An 8,564-nucleotide genomic window follows, 5' to 3' on the forward strand; every position below is an offset into this window, starting at 1 on the left:
TAAGGGGGGTTTGGGTTAGATTAGGGGTATGTGGGTGGTGGGTTTTAATGTTGGGGGGTTGTATTTTTCTTTTACAGGCAAAAGAGCAGAATTCTTTGGGGCATGCCCCGCAAAAGGCCCTTTTAAGGGCTGGTAAGGTAAAAGAGCTTTGAACTTTTTAATTTAGAATAGGGTAGGGAATTTTTTTATTTTGGGGGGCTTTCTTATTTTATTAGGGGGCTTAGATTATGTGTAAGTAGCTTAAAATTGTTGTAATATTTTTTAAATGTTTGTAACTTATTTTTTTAATTTTTGTAACTTAGCTTTTTTTATTTTTTGTACTTTAGTTAGTTTATGTAATTGTATTTAATTGTAGGAATTTGTAGGTAATTTATTTAATTATTTTAATGATAGTGTAGTGTTAGATTTAATTGTAACTTAGGTTAGGATTTATTTTACAGGTAATTTTGTATTTCTTTTAGCTAGGTAGTTATTAAATAGTTAATAACTATTTAATAACTATTCTAACTAGCTAAAATAAATACAAAGTTACCTGTAAAATAAATATAAATCCTAAAATAGCTACAATGTAATTATTAATTATATTGTAGCTATCTTAGGGTTTATTTTACAGGTAAGTATTTAGTTTTAAATAGAAATAATTTATTAAAGTATAGTGTAGTGTTAGGTGTAATTGTAACTTAGGTTAGGATTTATTTTACAGGAAAATTTCTCTTTATTTTAACTAGGTAGCTATTAAATAGTTAATAACTATTTAATAGCTATTGTACCTAGTTAAAATAAATTGAAAGTTACCTGTAAAATAAATATAAATCCTAAGATAGCTACAATATAATTATTATTTATATTGTAGCTATATTAGGGTTTATTTTAAAGGTAAGTATTTAGTTTTAAATAGGATTAATTTATTTAATAAGAGAAATATTATTTATATTTATTTAATTAATATTTAAGTTAGGTTAGGGTTAGTGTTAGACTTTAGGGGTTAATAATTTTATTACAGTGGCGGCGGTGTAGGGGGGCAGGATAGGGGTTAATAAATGTATTATAGGTGGCGACAGTGTAGGGGGGCAGATTAGGGGTTAATAAGTTTAATATAGGTTGCGGCGGGGTCCGGGAGCAGCGGTTTAGGGGTTAAACTATTTATTTAGTTGCCGCGAGGTCCAGGATCGGCAGTATAGGGGTTAATAACTTTATTATAGGTGGCAACGGTATAGGGGGGCAGGATAGGGGTTCATAGATATCATGTAGGTGGCAGTGGGGTCTGGGAGTGGCGGTTTAGGGGTTAATACATATATTATAGTTGCGGCGGGGACCGGGAGCGGCGGTTTAGGGGTTAATCAGTTTATTAGAGTGGCGGTGGGCTCCGGGAGCTGCGGTTTAGGGGGTAATATATTTATTTAGTTGCGGCGGTGTAGGGGGGGCAGATTAGGGGTGTTTAGACTCGGGGTAATGTTAGGGTGTTAGGTGTACACACTTCCCATAGGAATCAATGGGATGTAGGGCAGCAGCGAACATGAACTTTCGCTATGGTCAGACTCCCATTGATTCCTATGGGATCCGCCGCCTCCAGGGCGACAGTTTGAAAACCAGGTACGCTGGGCCGGAAAAGTGCCGAGCGTACCTGCTAGTTTTTTGATAACTAGCAAAAGTAGTCAGATAGTGCCGCACTTGTGTGCGGAACATCTGGAGTGATGTAAGAATCGATCTGTGTCGAACTGAGTCCGGCGGATCGAAGCTTACGTCACAAAATTCTACTTTTGCCGGTATCTAGGGCTTGATAACTAAGGCGAATCAGCCTCGCCACAAATACGCTGTATTCCAGCGTATTTGAGGTTGACGCTTGATAACTACCCCCCATTGCCTCCACACAGTAAGTACATGCCCCCACACAGTAAGTGCAAGCCCCATAAAGTAAGTATGTGAGGTAGGTGATAGCTACCTACTTATGACAAGTGTATTTGACCCTTAACTGGAAATATGGGATTCCAAACTGAGGTCTCACACTCACCTGTGTTTTATAGGTAAACAGGGGCTCTAAGGGAGCGGCTTTCCCCCCAACAATTTTTAACAATTATCACATGCATCCTAGTTACTCATTTGAAAGAGGGAGTCTTGCTTTTTTCATATAATGGGTCACTTGTCCCTCCGTTAGAGAAAACAGCATTTTAAGTGCTGCTGAAGGTTATTGTCTTTTTGAAGAAGACTTTTCTCTTTCAAATAAGGGATCTAATACTCCTGTAAGTGTTCTGGACACTGATATATCAGCTTTTAAACCCCCCCCCCTCCCCCGCCCCAACTCAAACAACAGGGTCATTTAAGGCCTACTAAAACTGCAGAAAGGGCCAGGTTAATGGACCTATATGGTAAACCTGTATATCAAAAAGAAAGGACAAGTACACAATGGCTTAAAATAGTTCAAATGAGATCCAAATCCCATTCAGGGCACCATTGGAGCAGCTCTAAAGTGATGGGTAGAATGGTTAGGAGGATCATCATTTATTAATTAGGAAAGAAAAATGATATCTCTATAAACCACTGAAATGGTCCTCTCAATCTTGTTGCCAGTCAAAGATGGGGCAAAACAAAGTTGCAAGGAAATCTATTGGAAATGAGCCATTATTATTATTATTTTTTTAAAAAACAAATCTCTGTTTAACTTCTAATCATTCAATTCTATCAAATGACAAGATCTCCAGACTGAGGCCAGAACCCAGCAGTTATTTAGCTTTGAAAGAGACCTTCCTAACAAGCCACTGATGAATGGATTCTTTAGTAATATTTGAGAATTAGCTTGATTCTATGGGCCTGATATTTTCGAAACCTCTGCTCAGGTGAGGTGATATAAAAATGATCCTCCAGCACTGCGAGATCCCTAGTGAAATTTTAAAAAGTCAGATTTTGCTATACTTCTCCAAGGAACATGTGCTGCATTTCTGTATGTGAAGGTAAGACAAGCCTAGTTAAATAAAGCATTGCATGACATGAAAGATCTGCTGCATTTACACATTGTGCTTTGTATTATATATTACTTTACACTTGGGATTAAATGTTATTACATTTATACTTTGAACTTTCTATTTTGTATTTTATTTTGTAAACAGCAGTATTGTGATTTTATAAATCCTGATTATGCATGCACAGTTTCTTTGAAACTTTAACAAATTAGGATCATACGCCTAGATTACGAGTTTGGCGTTAGCCTTAAAAAGCAGTGTTGAGAGGTCCCAATGCTGCTTTTTAACGCCCGCTGGTATTACGAGTCTGACAGGTACAGGCTCACCGCTCACTTTTCTTCTGCGACTCGAGGCTATTGCAAATCCCCTTACGTCAATTGCGTATCCTATCTTTTTAATGGGATTTGCCTAACGCTGGTATTATGAGTCTTGGAAAAAGTGAGCGGTAGACCCTCTCCTGTCAAGACTCCTACCGCATTTAAAAGTCAGTAGTTAAGAGTTTTATGGGCTAATGCCGTAACATAAAACTCTTAACTAAAGTGCTACAAAGTATACTAACACCCATAAACTACCTATTAACCCCTAAACCGAGCCCCCCCCCCACATCGGAAACACTTTAATAAATATATTAACCCCTAATCTGCCGACCGGACATCACCGCCACTTTAATAAATATATTAACCCCTAAACCGCCGCACTCCCGCCTCGCAAACACTAGTTAAATTTTATTAACCCCTAATCTGCTGTCCCTAACATCGCCGACACCTACATACATTTATTAACCCCTAATCTGCCACCCCCAACATCGCCGCTACTATATTAAAGGTATTAACCCCTAAACCTAAGTCTAACCCTAACCCCCCCTAACTTAAATATAATTTAAATTAAACGAAATAACCCAACCCTACTCTAAAACCCACCCAATCCCCCCTTAAAAAAACCTAACACTACCCCCCTGAAGATCTCCCTACCTTCAGCCGTCTTCACCCAGCCGGGCACAAGTGGACCTCCAGAGGGGCAGAAGCCTTCATCCGATCCAGGAAGAAGAGGTCCTCCAAGCGGCAGAAGTCTTCATCCAAGCGGCATCTTCTATCTTCATCCATCCGGAGCGGAGCGGGTCCATCTTCAATCCAGCCGACGTGGAGCCATCCTCTTCAAACGATGTCCTAACACTTAATGAAGGTTCCTTTAAATGACGTCATCCAAGATGGCGTCCCTTGATTTCCGATTGGCTAATAGGATTCTATCAGCCAATCGGAATTAAGGTAGGAAAAATCCTATTGGCTGATCCAATCAGCCAATAGGATTGAAGTTCAATCCTATTGGCTGATTGGATCAGCCAATAGGATTGAGCTTGCATTCTATTGGCTGTTCCAATCAGCCAATAGAATGCGAGCTCAGTCCTATTGGCTGATCCAATCAGCCAATAGGATTTTTCCTACCTTAATTCCGATTGGCTGATAGAATCCTATCAGCCAATCGGAATTGAAGGGACGCCATCTTGGATGACGTCATTTAAAGGAACCTTCATTCAGTGTTAGGACATCATTTGAAGAGGATGGCTCCGCATCGGCTGGATTGAAGATGGACCCAGCTCCGCTCCAGATGGATGAAGATAGAAGATGCCGCTTGGAGGACCTCTTCTGCCCGGATAGGATGAAGACTTCTGCCCCTCTGAAGGTCCACTTGTGCCCGGCTGGGTGAAGACGGCTCAAGGTAGGGAGATCTTCAGGGGGGTAGTGTTAGGTTTTTTTAAGGGGGGATTGGGTGGGTTTTAGAGTAGGGTTGGGAGTATGGGTGTATGGGATGTATGGGTGGTGGGTTTTAATGTTGGGGGGGTATTGTATTTTTTTTACAGGTAAAAGAGCTGATTACTTTGGGGCAATGCCCCGCAAAAGGCCCTTTCAAGGGCTATTTGTAATTTAGTATAGGGTAGGGCATTTTATTATTTTGGGGGGCTTTTTTTATTTTATTAGGGGGATTAGATTAGGTGTAATTAGTTTAAAATTCTTGTAATTCTTTTTTTTCCCCTGTAATTTAGTGTTTTTTTCCCGTAATTTAGTTTATTTAATTTAATTGTAATTAATTGTAGGTAGTTTAGGTAATTTATTTAATTATAGTGTAGTGTTAGGTGTAATTGTAACTTAGGTTAGGGTTTATTTTACAGGTAATTTTGTACTTATTTTAGCTAGGAAGTTATTAAATAGTTAATAACTATTTAATAACTATTCTACCTAGTTAAAATAAATACAAAGTTGCCTGTAAAATAAATATAAATCCTAAGCTAGCTACAATGTAACTATTAGTTATATTGTAGCTAGCTTAGGGTTTATTTTATCGATAAGTATTTAGTTTTAAATAGGATTAATTTATTTAATTATGTTAAATTTATTTTGTTTAATTTAAATTATATTTAAGTTAGGGGGGTTAGACTTAGGGTTAGACTTAGGTTTAGGGGTTAATAAATTTAATATAGTAGCGGCGACGTTGGGGTCAGAAGATTAGGGGTTAATAAATTTAATATAGTTGCGGCGACATTGGGGGGGCAGATTAGGGGTTAATAAATATAATGTAGGTGGTGGCGATGTTGGGGGCTGTAGATTAGGGGTTAATAACTATAATGTAGGTGGCGGCGGTGTCCAGAGCGGCAGATTAGGGGTTAATAATATAATGTAGGTGTCAGCGATAGCGGGGGCGGCAGATTAGGGGTAATAAGTGTAAGATTAGGGGTGTTTAGACTCGGGGTTCATGTTAGGGTGTTAGGTGCAGACATTAAATTCCTTTCCCCATAGGAAACAATGGGGCTGCGTTAGGAGCTGAACGCTGCTTTTTTTCAGCCAGCTCAGCCCCATTGTTTCCTATGGGGAAATCGTGCATGAGCACGTTTAGCCAGCTCACCGCTGACTTAAGCAATGCTGGTATTGAGGTGAGATGTGGAGCTAAATTCTGCTCTACGCTCACCTTTTTGTGGCTAACGCCAGGTTTAAAAAGAACTGTAATACCAGCATTGTCTTAAGGGAGCGGTGGAAAAAAAAGGCTCGTTAGCCCCGCAAGCCATACCGACAAAACTTGTAATCTAGCCGATAGTTTGTATAGTTTGCAAAATACATTGCACTTTGCATTTCTTCTATTTAAATTGAACCCGAAAAACTGTCAGTTTCCCAGAGAGTTTCATTACTTTCTATGGGCCAGATAATCAAACATTCTCTAGTTTAGAGAAAGAGTGAAAGACTATAGAGCAGAGTACACAGGGGCTGAACTGCCTGAATTTTCTTAGAAAAGGGAAGGAACCTAGAAGTATCAGAGATATGAGAGCAGGGCCGGAGTGGGAAACCAGACCAGCCCTGGAAATGTTAGAAGACCAGCCCCCACAACCCCCCCAACCCCAGCATCCCTTTCCCAGCCCCAGCACCCACCCTCCTCCTAGTCCTAGCACCCATACCTTGCCTAGGGCCAATTTTTCTCTGGAACAGGCCCCCCACACCTTCATTAGGAGCAGTCCTTGGCAGTCATTTTTTTTTGCCACCAGAGGCCCCCATACCCTTGTCAGCAGTTGTAGTGCACTGGTCTGTGTCATGATCCCTATTACTGGTGACTGCCGTCCAATGTGGCCTCCGCTCCAACAAGGCTCCCTCCTGACCTTGTCACGTGCCTTTATTGGGGCGTGAGCAGCCGCGGCACTGCCGCATCACCTATGTAAGATAAGCACTGCAGGCTGCGGTGGCTGCTCTGCTCCCGACCCTCGCCTGCTCACATGCCTGAATGAGTGGCTAAGGCTGCCAGTCTGTTTGCTGCTTGCTGGTGGCTCTGCCGCTGCCCTCCCTCACAACTGCGCTTTGCTGCTCTCCACACACTGCAACTGCCCCTGCCAGTCCACCAGCTGCCTGCCCACTAGGATTATTCCAGGTATCCCAGCGACCATATCTGACCATGGACGAGAGATGCCTTCCATAGAAAGTAATGAATCTCTCTGGGATACTAAATTTCACATGGGAGAGAGAAGGTTTACTAGAGAACCCCTGGGGCTGATATAAAGGCTCAGTTTGCATGAATTACAAATTAAACTGAAATGTTTTCATTCTAATTTAACTTGCTTCTGTCAATATTTTAATATATATTACTTTACTGTTAGTTAAAATAAGTGTATTGTGAATTTCGAACAAAGTTCACCTGCATACAGCTGGCGAGACAAATCAGTGAGATAAGCTTGTGTAAACTGCTTAAAATTTTTTTTTTCTTACAAGACTGGTGACAGTGCTTCAGACATACCCTAGGAACTACCTTATCAAGCCCAGGGAACTGCCGTATTCCTCCCACTTTCTGAAACTGTCAGTTTTAGTTTGTAATGCAGCAATACAAGGTGCAATGTGCAGCCCCTGTGAAGTCTGAACTGCAAATTTTTCTCCAAGCTGGAAAACCTTTGAATATCAGGGCATGAACCTGCTTAGCAACTGAGACATCATACGGCAGAAATATTTTCTATTCAAATGAGGATAGAAAAAGGATTATTGTATTTATTAAACTTTTACAGCTATCTGTAACAGAAGGTCCAAGCTTTCTCCCTGACTACATGTGTGTACATTGGATTCATTAATTTTTTTCAAGACTCATTATCCTCAGGCATGGTACCCCAGGATTGGCGTAAAGCTGATGTGGTGCCACTCTTCAAAAAGGGAAGCAGGGATGATCCAGGAAGCTATAGACCAGTTAGTCTGACATCAATGGTGGGGAAGATATTTGAAGGGATTATATTGATGAGTATATTCGTGTAAACAAGATTATGAGTTCTAATCAACATGGTTTTATGAGAAATGGATCATGTCAAACTAATCTAATTAGATTCTATAAGGAAGTAAGTAAAAATATAGATAAAGGGGAATCAGTTGATGTGCTATACTTAGATTTCGCAAAGGCGTTTGATACAGTGCCACAGGTACTGGGAATAGCTGAAAATGTTAGCTCATGGATAAATAACTGGATAAAAGATAGGGAGCAACGAGTAGTAGTAAATGGATCATACTCAGATTGGACAAAGGTAATCAGTGGAGTCCCCCAGGGATCAGTACTGGGCCCTGTTCTTTTTAATATTTTTATAAATGACTTGGAGCAAGGATTAAATAGCGACATCTCTATTTTTGCAGATGATACTAAATTAAGTAAGGTCATTAGGTCAGAGCAGGATGAACTTTCGTTACAAAGGGATCTGCAAAAATTAGAAGTATGGGCAGGTAAATGGAAAATGAGATTAAATATGGTAAAATGCAAGGTTCTACATTTTGGAAGTAAAAATAAGCAGGCAACATATTATTTAAATGGAACAACACTTAGCCAAAGAGAGGAGTAGTAATCGATAACAAGCTAAAGATGGGTGCACAATGCAGGGCAGCGGCGTCAAAGGCTAATAAGATACTAGCATGTATTAAAAGAGGCATTGATTCAAGGGAGGAAAGCATAATTCTGTCACTATATATAAAGCCCTGGTAAGACCTCACCTTGAGTATGGAGTGCAGCTCTGGGGACCGATCACAAAAAAAGATATTGTAGAACTAGAAAAAATTCAGAGAAGGCCCACAAAGCTAATAAGGGGATTGAAAAATTTAAGCCATG

This window comes from Bombina bombina, chromosome 4, assembly GCF_027579735.1.
Source record: "Bombina bombina isolate aBomBom1 chromosome 4, aBomBom1.pri, whole genome shotgun sequence".
Lineage (NCBI taxonomy): Eukaryota > Metazoa > Chordata > Amphibia > Anura > Bombinatoridae > Bombina > Bombina bombina.